The sequence below is a fragment of the Accipiter gentilis genome, chromosome 2, assembly GCF_929443795.1.
Source record: "Accipiter gentilis chromosome 2, bAccGen1.1, whole genome shotgun sequence".
NCBI classification, from domain to species: Eukaryota; Metazoa; Chordata; class Aves; order Accipitriformes; family Accipitridae; genus Astur; species Astur gentilis.
In genome coordinates, this window is record NC_064881.1 from 18,108,803 (window position 1) to 18,121,255 (window position 12,453).

Consider the following 12,453-nt stretch of genomic DNA (forward strand, 5'->3'; position numbering starts at 1 on the left):
CCCATTTTTTTTTCCAGAGAGCCTACCATTTATGTCTTTCTTCCAGAACTGGAAAGCTGGAATAAATGTTCTGATCCTCCAGAGGATTTTAACATTTATGTGCCATTTTCTAAAGCAATGTCCCATCCATCAAACACTCGAGATGGGATGTTCTTCAGCTAAAAGTTTTCTACCTTGCTAAAACAATTACACTTCTCATATAGGGTATTCTGAGGTAAACACCCTTTAGTTGTCCATATGAAATAATCCCATCCTGTATAATACAAAAGAATGTGCATTTCTGACACAAGGTGGGAGGGACTCAGGCTAGCCTTGTGTCAGAACAGGGCTCTGCTATTCCATTACCCACATCTGGCCAATTTTTAAGCCTTTTAAAATTGTAGTTTGAACCCTCTCAGTTGAAACTTTGTAAGCTTTTGGCAACTCTGTTTCCAAAGAACATTTTTACATTTGAGTTGGATGTGTAATTGAAATAGACTGGTTTAGGCTGTTCAGGCTATCAAATCTGTTTAACCACGTCCTTAAGGATTTCCTGCCAGGAAAGGGTTTCCAGGTCCAGCAACGTGGAAAAAGAAGGTGTTGTATTTGAATGAAAAAGAAACAAGGCTTGTACAGCTGAGCAGCAATGGGAAAACTAGAAAGAGATGGCAATAGGAATTAAAGACGGCAAGAGATTGGTTGGAAAGTAATACTGCAAGAGGAATTGGGGTGGAAAGGGGATTTGGACCTAAGATAACTGGGCTTGACTGGGATGCACGGTAGACAAGATGGCAAGGAATAGACAGAGGTCTGTGCATGCCCCAGCACACCTTTTTCTAGAGGATAAGAAAAGATCGCAGTGCGTCTGAGTCTTACTTGCCTGCAGCCAGGACACAGCTCTTACACCCCACAGCACAGCTACCCATGCTGGATATGCTCCAGCTTGTGCAGCTCCCATAGCAGCTGGCAGTTTTCCATACCCACAAGTATCAGAAGTTATTGCGATGGCACTAAGCCTTCCAGCTCTGGGGATGTCCAGCACAGGTTTTGATATGAGAACAGAAGGCAAGATTTTTGTTTTCAATAAAAGATTTGTGAGTAAATTCCCAAGGTATTTTCTTTTTAAATACCAGCTTAGAAGAATATAACGTTCTGAAGCTAAGCAAAGAAAGATGAAAAATGCCAGAAAGTAGTTTGCCTGCAAAACTTTTCTCTCGTGCACCATAGCCTAGCACCTTGCCTATACAATCCCGTCCTCCTCTGATTCAGTGGGCTCATAGGGGCATCCAGGGGAAGTCACGCTGACTGACACTAGCCATCCACCCCTCTGAGGTATTCACAGTTGCTCTTTGGAAGCACTTACCTCTCTTCCTTGACTATGCAGGAGTTTGGTTCCCAACTGTAAGGTAGATCCTTAAGTGTGAAGGCATCCAGATGATCCTGACTCTGCTGTTATCCCACAGGTCATCACCTTCACTATATAGAAAAGCTAGACCTTTTCTGAGAAATAATCAAAGCTATTCAACCAAGACACTGCTGTTTGTGGGACTCCTCTGTTTGCTCAGGGCAAATAGGGTAGGAATGGCAAGAAGGGGAAAATGAACCTTGTCGTTAAATTTTAGGTTGCTCTGTGATTTGTGGCCATTCAATGAAGCCAAAATTTTTCAGATGGTCACTTATTTTTGGCATGCCTTTCTGGAGGCATGTACGCAGATTTGTAGAGGAAAAAAATACTCACTCTTGGAGCTGACGTAAAGAAAGTTATTCATGCTTCAAATACATGAAGCTCTTCTTAATGTGAAATACTGTCAAAAAATATCAGGTCCTGGTTCTTGAAATTACATGCCAAAAATACTTTTGGCCTTTTGACCTTAAGTTCCACCTCTGTGAAATGATGATAACACTTGCCTCTTGCAATGTGTCCCTGTCCTCAGAAACATGCTGTAAAAATAAATTCATTTTGTTCACAAAGCCCTTAGATACAGTGTTGTGAGTAGAGCCATGGAGAAGTTCATGGGGAATTTAATAACTCTGTCTTCAGAGCAGGATATGAATTGTGTATAGTAAATAAGGCCTGCAGGCACAAATATTGCGTAGCTGCTCATTATTTGAACTCTGCCCATCCTGTGCATTGAATAAGAAGAGAGGAATGGAGAAAAAAGTTGATTCTACTTTTTATATTTGCTTTTACTTAGACAATTTTACTTTTGATACCTCTCAGCTTCTGAAAGCTTGCCTTGCCAGCTCTCATGGACTTTTAAGATATATTTAACATGCAATTAAAAGAGCATTCTTCAAATCAGCGGGAGGTTTGCTTTGCATGTATCTCCCAAATTGCTCCTGGCTACATCCATATTTTGATTCAGATTAGATTCTAGGCAGCTGAAAAGAGTCCATAAATATATCTGTTCCTCAGAGCGGGCCGTTTCACTGTTCCCCCATCTTGATGTTAGAGAATCTCAGCTGCCATCAGTAAGAAAACCTGTGCTGATAAGAAAACTTTATTGTATTTTTTGGCACTGAAAGCAGATACAATTCCTCATAAAACTGACTGCATAAATTAACATAAAATAGATTTTTTAAGAACAATTTTTTATTCCCCCAATTTTTTTTATTTTAGTATTTTAAATTATTTTTTTCACTCCAAAGTTTAACTTAAAGGTTTTTGCTTGGAATGTCTTCTTGCCTCTGAGTTATAGTGACCATTGTCCTGAAAACAGCACTGTTCGTGGTGCATCGTCTCATATGAAATAGAGGACCTGTTGTTCCTAAAAACATAGCAGAGAAATAAAACAAATATGCAGAATGAATCTTTCAAAAACATAACTATAACAAGGTGAGAAGTTATTTCATGTCATTCTTTTCTATGTTCTGTTTAGATAGAAATCTTTCCATTCTCCTTATAGCTATTAAATAGATGGTACTGATAAATGAGCTTGAGTATAGTTTGCTTTCACTGGTCTTGCTTATTTTCCATCTCTCTTAAGTAAGAGTCAAAGGTATACTTCTTTTTGGTCCCTTTTTGGTCTCCCTGGGGAGAAGCCCTCTGCAGAAATAACTAGCGGATGCAATGAGGTGAATTGCCTGCCTGGCACAAGGGTAGCCAGAATGACAGGGGGAGAGCCGTGCCTGGGCTGGTGCAGAACCACAAAAAAGTCAGTCAGGTTTTCCCTGTTCAAATCTGAAAAGATAGCCTCCAGTACAGGTTCTTATCTAGGGTATTCAAGTCAACGACTGCGGCATGGTTATCTTGAAACAGCTGCATCATGTCATGCATCATCACCCATGCATCTCTCTGCTGAACGCGGAGGAATTTCTGTTAAACCTAAAGCCCTGCTTATTATACACCAAGCCTACTAAAGCCAAAGAATATCTTCCTCCTGAAATCCCTTTTTCCCAGTTAGCTGTTTCAGACATCTTCAGAAATAACCATCTGTAGTACAGATGCTACAAGTTAAAGACCAAGTGGTAGACTTAATGCTGAATTTCACTTTTATGTTTAGACTTGTATGACCAGGTCTCATTCTCTAGTGGATTTATATGATTCTATTTTCCTCTTAAAAATATACAAGAGAAATGCTCACAGACCCTTAAATGTAGCAGTATGAGTACACCGCTATAATTAATGCCCTGGTCTACTCCCTCTTTTTTTATTTTCAGTGTACAAGTCCTGTGGAGTTTGCAGATTGATTCAATTGCAAAGTTAGATTCCCACTGTGATGGCAGTTTTCAAACCACTGGGCCTTTCTGCCTGTCCTGCCAGCCAAGGAACAATGGGTGCTAATTAAAACCCTGCTTAAAAGGTTCCCCTTTACTTCAGCATTTGAGGCTTTCAGGGGGCAGACAGGGGAAGGATGCCTTGTTCTGTTTATGCATATGCAAGCACTTAGTGAGCTGGGTGGCTGACTGTGGGTCGAGAAAACAGTACAAAAGCCTGGTGCTTATAGGAGAGGGCTGGATTTCAACCTGATGAGGTTAGTTAACAGACTAGACTGAAGAGGGTCCAGCTGTATTTTCTTTCCAAAATTTGAGGCACATTTCAAAATAGGGCTTGCTTTTTTATCATTTGCTTCTACTGAAATGTTCATGTCTCTGTCTTCTCGTATTAAAGTAAGCAGTTTTCTTAAAGTGCAAGGATAAGAAGTAGTAGAGTTTCCTTTATTTTTACTAATAAGGTTAACATTTTAAACTACTCGTTTTGCTAATCAACTGGGCTGCCTGTGCCAAAATGTATACATGGAATAAAATTACTTTTCTATGTCAAGGGTTTGTTTCTTGAGCCGCTTTTTTTTTTTTAAATGGAAAAGATCCCATCAGACATTTCTGTTGCTCAGTGGTATAACTGAATTCTAAGAAGTATGCAGACTTTTGCCAATTTCAAGGAGGAGAAATGAGAAATGAACTATACCTTAGAGCTTTATTTGTAAATGTATATAAAATTGCTCAGTATCAGCATATGGCAGATAAAGAATCAGCTTCATTATGTTGAGCAAATTCAATATGCTTTGGTTTTCATCAAGAGCAAAGAACAGAAAACACAGCATTGCAAATAAACTCATCAATAAGCCACACAGGTTTTTGTTTGATGTCATTTGTAACTGACAACTTGATCAATCCTACATTGAATAGCCCCTTAGAAATACGAGAGTAATAGGAGCAGAATCTGTCTCATGTCTTTTGTTGAATCGCAGTTCACTTGGTGGCATTCACAAACCTGTCCTAGCCTTCTTCAGCTGTTTTTCTTGTATAAAACTATCTCACCCATTGAGATAGCAGAAAATATTTCATGGGACAAATTGCATGTCATCGATAATGAATAGTCAAAATGAGCAATTCACAGATAACCTCATAGTTTGACAGGTATTATTCTAAACTTTTTTTTTTCAATCTCTGTGAAGAATGAGTGCTTGTGCAGAAATCAGGAGTGCCTTGCAAATAACTCACCCACCAAAAAAGACTATTAATTTGTCTTTTCTTCCTGTCTACAAACATTGTCGAAAAGGTTAGCTGTATAGCTATTTTAATTAAAGGACCGATAAGATACTTCTCATTTTTATCTTTACAGCCATATGCTGTAATAATTAATACTGCTTAATAGAGCTACTTGCATGCTGAAGACTGCTTAAAAGACTAAAGATGTCTACGATCAGGGCATATGGCCTTTGTTGTGAGCCACATGCACTGAGGAATAAAGGCAGCAAAGCCCAACCTCCTACTCTTACTCTGTCACTCAGTGGCTGTTCACACCGTGACTCCTGCTGCGGGGAGAAGACAACTGCTTTTTTTCTTCTTTTTTTTTTTTTTTTTCCCCCTCTCTTTTTAAAATTGTTTTAGTTCTCCATAGAAGTGGGGAAAGGAGTGAGACAGTTTGGGAGAAACCTGCCTCTGGCCCTGCATTTTCCTTCCCCATTTACGCAGCTGGGCAGGCAGAAAGGGAAAGTTCCTACAGCAAAGGGGACAGGTCCTGATCCAACATGCCCCTCCAGCCACCCTTCTCGTGGGCACTGCTAAATCCATATGAATGCAAAAGCAAGGTGCTTCTGACAAAACACCAGTCCCAAGCCCAGACACACATGTCGGTTCAGGGACTGGCAGGAGCTTTGCTGGTGCAGTGCTCTACACTGCTATTTAGCTGTGAAGAAGGACGGCTGTTGTGCAGCCTCCGAGGTCTGATCCCGTACCTGCACGTACCACTCTGCCTCGGCAGGACGAAGAGAGACAGGAATCACCTGAGAAGCCCCTCTGTACAACAAACACCTACAGCAGGTGCTAAGGACCAGTTCTGCGGAGGTCTTTGCAGACCTCTTGAACAGGCGCTTCAGAGGGTGAAGGTGATTTTGGGAACGCCTCAACCAGGCTGTTACTTCCTTATTCACTGGAGCTTTTTCAGGGAGGCTGGATTGCTCAACAGTAGGAACTGAAATAATCAAATCTCTTGCCAGACCTCTATTAACAAAGAGTGAACAGCATTTTGCCTGGTCACAGGAGAAAGCGGTGATTTCTCAGTTGCTGTGGCTACAGGCAAGAATCCAAAAAAGATTAACAAAACCCTGTTAGTGGATAATCCCTGGAAAGGTACTCTAACAGAAGACTTCTCCCTCTTCTGTCAGCATCACCCGGTCTCACCTAGCTTCTGGCTTTGATAGCTAAACCTTGAGAAGGTGCTAATTTCAGCTAGACAGCTGGCCAGCATCATACAAGCTTGCTGTAAAGGAGATGTACATCTCAGCACCAGGTGCCTTCTGATCTCGTTGTCTCACCTGCTCATCTTCACACCTGCTGCTGCCCCTGCCACCTCAGGAAAAGGCGATGCCAGCTCAGGGCTTCATTTCTCATCAGATAAATAGATCCGAATGGTCTAATTCGCCTCAGCCCATCTATCTCCATTTTCCTAAAGGATCAGACCATCTGTTCCTCAGCTTGATGCTGGCTAGCCAGGAGCAGATAAGAAGATTTTCTCTGCAACATGCTACTGATTGCTCCTGGGAAACTAAGTCAGGGATTCCTGGGAGACTTCGACAAACTGTGCCCCACTGCGGTAATGTAAAACTGGATACTGCATCTCATCTGTGATCTTCACAAGGATACTGTGTGAGATGGTAGCGAGAAAAGGATTTTCACCATTTTGACAGCTATTTCACGCACAACAGTTGGGCTGTTTTATATGGTGGGTCCCAGTCACCAGCAGCATAACTTTATGTGCTCTAAAGCCAAACTAGCTCGGTTATGTATACTCCTTCATTGCTCTCTGCCAAGTATGGACGGCATAAACCTGAGCAGTCAGCTTCTGGAACAAACTTTCAGTCAGAGTAAGGTGGGGAGGGAGGGGTGGAGGGGAAGAATATTTCTGATTTCAGGGACAGTGTGTACATGAAGGAATTTCATGATCTGGAGCAGTTGACAAAGCTGATGACCCAGGAAGTTGCTTCCAGACAGCTGTAGCGCATAAATTTGTTTGGTGAAGGAAAATGAACAACTGTTAGCCTTGGGTAAATCCAGTCTGATCTAAAGAGGATGCTTGAACTTTGCTGCATGATTGGCAGAATATTTTATTAAGATGCTGCACATGGGCTTTAAAATATTGAATTCTCACCTTTTAATGACATTCTCCAACAAATGATAGTGTGTCTCTGATAAGTAAATCTCTGTTTGCTTAAGGACAGTAGATTCAAGGTTAGTCACAAAATTCTTTTCTTTTCAAACACCTAATTTATACACCTGCTGAGCTTCAATCTTGAATGAAGTGCAAGGGTGCCATGATTAACATAATTATATGCCAATCAATTTCTTCTTATCCACCATTCTGTCTGTTATGACTGAACTTTAATACCACCTGTGAGACTGGCAAGGGGGTCATGTCTGCTCTTGTACAGGAGAACTTGTGCTGTGCAGAACTGAGCCAGTCAGGGATCCTGTGGGATCATTCTTTCATCCCAATTACCTCTGGCTCTCTGAATGTCCGTCACTGGCTCTCCAGTGACGAGTGGCGTTCCTCAGGGGTCAGTACTGGGACAGGCGCTGTTTAACATCTTTGTCGGCAATATGGACAGTGGCACTGAGTGCACCCTCAGCAAGTTTGCAGATGACGCCAAGCTGTGTGGTGCAGTCGACACACTGGAGGGAAGGGATGCCATCCAGAGGGACCTTGACAGGCTTGAGAGGTGGGCCTGTGTGAACCTCATGAAGATCAACAAGGCCAAGTGGAAGGTCCTGTACATGGGTCAGGACAATCCCAAGCACAAACACAAGCTGGCTGGAGAATGGATTGAGAGCAGGCCTGAGGAGAAGGACTTGGGGGTCTTGCTTGACAAGAAGCTCAACATGACCCGGCAATGTGTGCTTGCAGCCCAGAAAGCCAGCCATACCCTGGGCTGCATCAAAAGAAGTGTGACCAGCAGGTCAAGGGAGGTGATTCTCCCCCTCTACTCTGCTCTGGTGAGAACTCACCCAGCGTACTGCGTTCAGCTCTGGGGCCCCCAACAGAAGAAGGACATGGAGCTATTTGAGCAAGTCCAGAGGAGGGCCACGAAGATGATCGGAGGACTGGAGAACCTCTCCTATGAAGACAGGCTGAGAGAGTTGAGGATGTCCAGCCTGGAGAAAAGAAGGCTCCAGGGAGACCTTATAGCAGCCTCCCAGTACCTAAAGGTGGCCTACGAGAAAGCCAGAGAGGGACTTTTTACAAGGGCATGTAGTGATAGGACAAGGGGTAATGGCTTTAAACTGAAAGGGGGTAGATTTAGATTAGAGGTAAGGAAGAATTTCTTCACTGTGAGGGTGGTGAGGCATGGGAACAGGTTTCCCACAGAGGCTGTGGATGCCCCATCCCTGGAAGTGTTCTAGGCCACTTTGGATGGGGCTTTGAGCCACCTGGTCTAGCAGAAGGTGTCTCTGCCCATGGCCGGGGGCTTGGAACTAGATGATCTTTAACGTCCCTTCCAATCCAAACCATTCTATGTTTCTGTGAATTGGCGTGTCTGCTTAGATTGCTTGATGGCAGAAAGGTCAAGAATGTATGGAGCCTTCTGGGAGTCAAGGCAGCCCTGCAACGTTTCCTAGCCTGGCTCTGACAATGCATGCACTTTACTGTGTGCGCATGTATAAACGTTGCCCTAGACTCTAATGAACTAAAAGCTTGTGATTACTGTACTGCATGGTTTACCTAGATCTGTCCAAGTCAAGCAGGTGGTTAGATAACCTACCATTTAACCCAGCCTTCGTCCTCTGACGGAGTCTAGCCAGGAGCTAGATACACTGGATGTTATTTGAAGCTGGCTTGGAAATGTCCTGAGTTTAATCAAAAGCAACCTCATCAACCATATTCTGGTAAGTGTAGACCACAAGAGAGACGAGCTTCCCCTGTTCTCAGGGAAGGATCTGAAAAAAATTCTTAAGGGTCTATAAACCAATGAGAAAGTATTTATCATCATTTCATTCTCTGTTATTAATTTTTATCCATTGCCATGGAAGTATTCATAATTCTCAGCAACCAATGTTTTGGTGGGTGATGGTGATGTGCCATGATGTGTGTTTGTTTATGTTTCTGATAGCCTTTGGAAGCCTATGCCTGAGCATTTTTAAGAACCCAAGAGCAATCTTTATTTATTCTACAATTTGGTACTGTAGTGCAGAAGAAAAGAGCTTTTGCACTGGGGCAAAACATGACACCATTACGTAGTTTTAAATGTGTTTCTCAAAGTATACATGGATGAAACTTCCAGCAAGGAGTGACAGTACGTGGGTGGATGTTGATCAAATAGGTGAATAATTGTAATAAATTTACACTTACCACATCAATTATAAGCATCCTTTCAGTATGTTATGAAGAAACATTTTCAAAAACTGTGCCACTTAATTTGAATGTGATTTGAATACAGTTAAGTAGATTCTACTGGGTTTGGTAACAAAATGCAGGTGATATGCACAAAAAAGATGTAGTGAAATTGTACAGCTTGCTGACAGTGGAGATTTCACATACCCATACCTTATCCTGAATTTTATTGTTTCCTGCTCTGGAAAGCCTCAGAAAATGTATCAGAGAGAATTTTGATAATGCAAGTGCATTTATACATAAAGATGAGACAAATGCCCATGCCTGTAATGTCTGTAGAACTTTGTATAGTGGAAGTTTGTTCAAAACTGACATCAGTATAAGTTTTTACTAAAATATCAAAACCTGCTGTCTAAAACTGGTAGCAAGTGCTCAGTCTGAAAAAAATCTACCCCAAAAATAACAAAAAGCTGCTTTCTGTTCCCTGTTAGTGCTAAGGACCTTAGCACTGCACACATAGTATATAAATAAACCACTGTGATCAACACCTGAGAGCTTATAAATGTCTGAAATGTATGGTGACAATTTGCAGAACTTCTGCATTGCTCCCTCATGCCCACTTACAAACTATTTGGATAATCTGGAACCTGTTAGGCAATACCGTATACCATTGTTTGCTGGTCTCCTCTAGGCTTGCACAGAACAATAATAAACACTGCAAAGAATGCTTCAGTTTGTACAGGGGAGCAGCAGAGACATGCAGCTCTCTGCTTTTTGTGATGCAAGTGTGACTGATAAAATGGCAATTGAACTGCCTTAGCCACCTGGTAAAACCATGCCTGCTTTCAGCTACCAGTCTTACATCTTAGTAGTTCACTGTTTTCACCCAGATTTGCAGTATCCTTCATTCCATGTGTCTGGGTGTTTGTATTACTGTAGTTTTATCATTCGGCGTCTGTTTGCTGCGGGAAGCTAGGTCTAGAAAACTGTATACGTTGGGCTCACTTCACCTCGACTATAACACTATGGATTCAAGCATATTTGGCGGCCAAATTCCCCTGAAGCTGTTTGTGGTGAGCAGATGGAAATTCCGCAGAGGTCTCTGGACCTCGTTCAGAACTGACCTGAATGATTGTTACTCATCAGGTGTAACTGATCATTAAAAGGCTTTTAAGTGTTTCCAAGCTGTTCCCCAATTTATTGCACAGTTTGGATGCAGGGGGAAAAAAAAAAAAAAAACAAGTTCAAACTGAAGAAAAGGAACAGTAAAAAGAACAGAGAAGGTCCTGTTCACCTTCTGCCCTCCTCTCTCCTTGCTTCTTTCCTGCTCTTTTCCCCATCCATACACCCTTCACATATCCCTCCCATCACTAATTCCTACACCGTCTAAAATGCTTTTGAGTCCTATTTCAGTTCTGGTGTTCAATAGATGTGAGTCCCATTGATTTATGCCAGGGCTGAATTTTGTCCCCATAGCATACCAAATTGCTTCTGCACACACATGGAATGCCAAATCAGAGTACAGGCATACTACTTTGTAACTACTTTATTACCCATTTACACTTGGCATGAAATTTATACCCTTATTTATGTCACTGCTGAGTCTGGACTGTTATATAAATTTGATCCTGTACGGAGCTGGCTGGTTTAGAGGACTGGCAGTGGATACACCTATCCCTTGTAAATTATCAGCTCAATTTCTAATCAAGTCATTAAATCAAACCAACCAAAACTTATTTCTGTGTGATGCTGTTGTAAAAAAATGAGGCTGGTCTCCTCCTGGTTCCCAGTACATATGTGTCAACACCACAGTTGACTCTAATTAGCACCCTTGCTGGCTACGAAAGCTCCTGAGCCAAGGATTTAAGCAGGCAGGGAAACTGAACTCTTTGTCCTGGCCTCAGGTCATGGCAGGTTGATGAACAAGCAAGTCCTACTTCTGCCTCAGCTATGGCTGCCTTCTATTTTCTGGGACTAGCAGCCTGGCATCTTCCAGAAGCATGTTGTTTTCATAAAAAAAAATTAACTCTAGTCTTATTGTATAATATAGGTATTTTCTCTCATTTTTAGGGAAGTTTTAGAGTTAATAAGACTTTGGTCTGTGTGGGGATTAAAGGATTTTGACCCCTCTGGGATCTTTGTCCTAGATTTCAGCCTTGGCAGGTGGAGCACTCTGTAACCAGTTGACATTTTAGTGGCTAGTTTGTGAGTCAAATATTTTGGTTTATGTTTTCCTTTTTGGTTTGGATGAGTTTATACGGGTTTCTGAAGTATTTGGGAAAGTTGCATGAGCTTCATGGTGCCACTGTACCTTCCTTGAGCCAAAGAAGTTGCTTTCCTCATTGAGAAATCTCACTTCAAAAGAAGTTGTGATGTTTTTTAAATTACTGTTTCAGATGGCTTTTATTTCCAAATGTCTGCATCACTCAGAAATTCTGAGTTTATCCTGGTTTGTGGTATTTCTGATTTATTTTTCCTATTTAGAGGGCTCTTTTTTTCCTATGTGTGTCCACTTGCTTCCCACACAGACACACACACACACACACACAAAAATTTGGAGTGACCTCTGGTTTTATTTTAGTTTGAGGAAAGAAAATAAGAATGTAAAAAGATTCTGGATCTCAGCCATTACAATGAAAAACATCTGTTGAAGCCTTTGCAAGCATAAATTTATCTTACCATGGGCATGTTTATTAATTAAAATTCAGATTCTTTTTTCTAATAAATTACTTCAGCTTCATAATCTGAAAAAGGACAGGTAGAAACCTGTTGCACTTTGGTGCTGCTGTAAAGCAGAGTTGACCAAATTTTATTCCATGCACTACCCGGTGGTGGTCCAGAGAGCTGGATGATCACACAGTGCTGGCTCCTTCGCTGTCTTTCTCACTGCTAAATTACATAAAATAGTTTCCTACTGTTGTGTTTCCATGTAAGCAACCAAACAAAGTACTACGGAGGTGTGGTGGAGTCCCAAATCAGAGGAGAGGCTTCTATGACTCTGAATGTGAAAGGAGGTTTGAGGCAAATCTGTAAAACTACTATTCATATTTCAACAAATCTATCATATCTGAGGAATGCAATGTCTCCAGAGTTGCAAGGACACCAAATTCCTATGGCCAAGGTTAGTTTTGGCAGTCTGGCTATGAATGTGTATTACACAGTCTCGCTGGGATACCGATCTGTTTTGGGATCTGTGTCGGAGT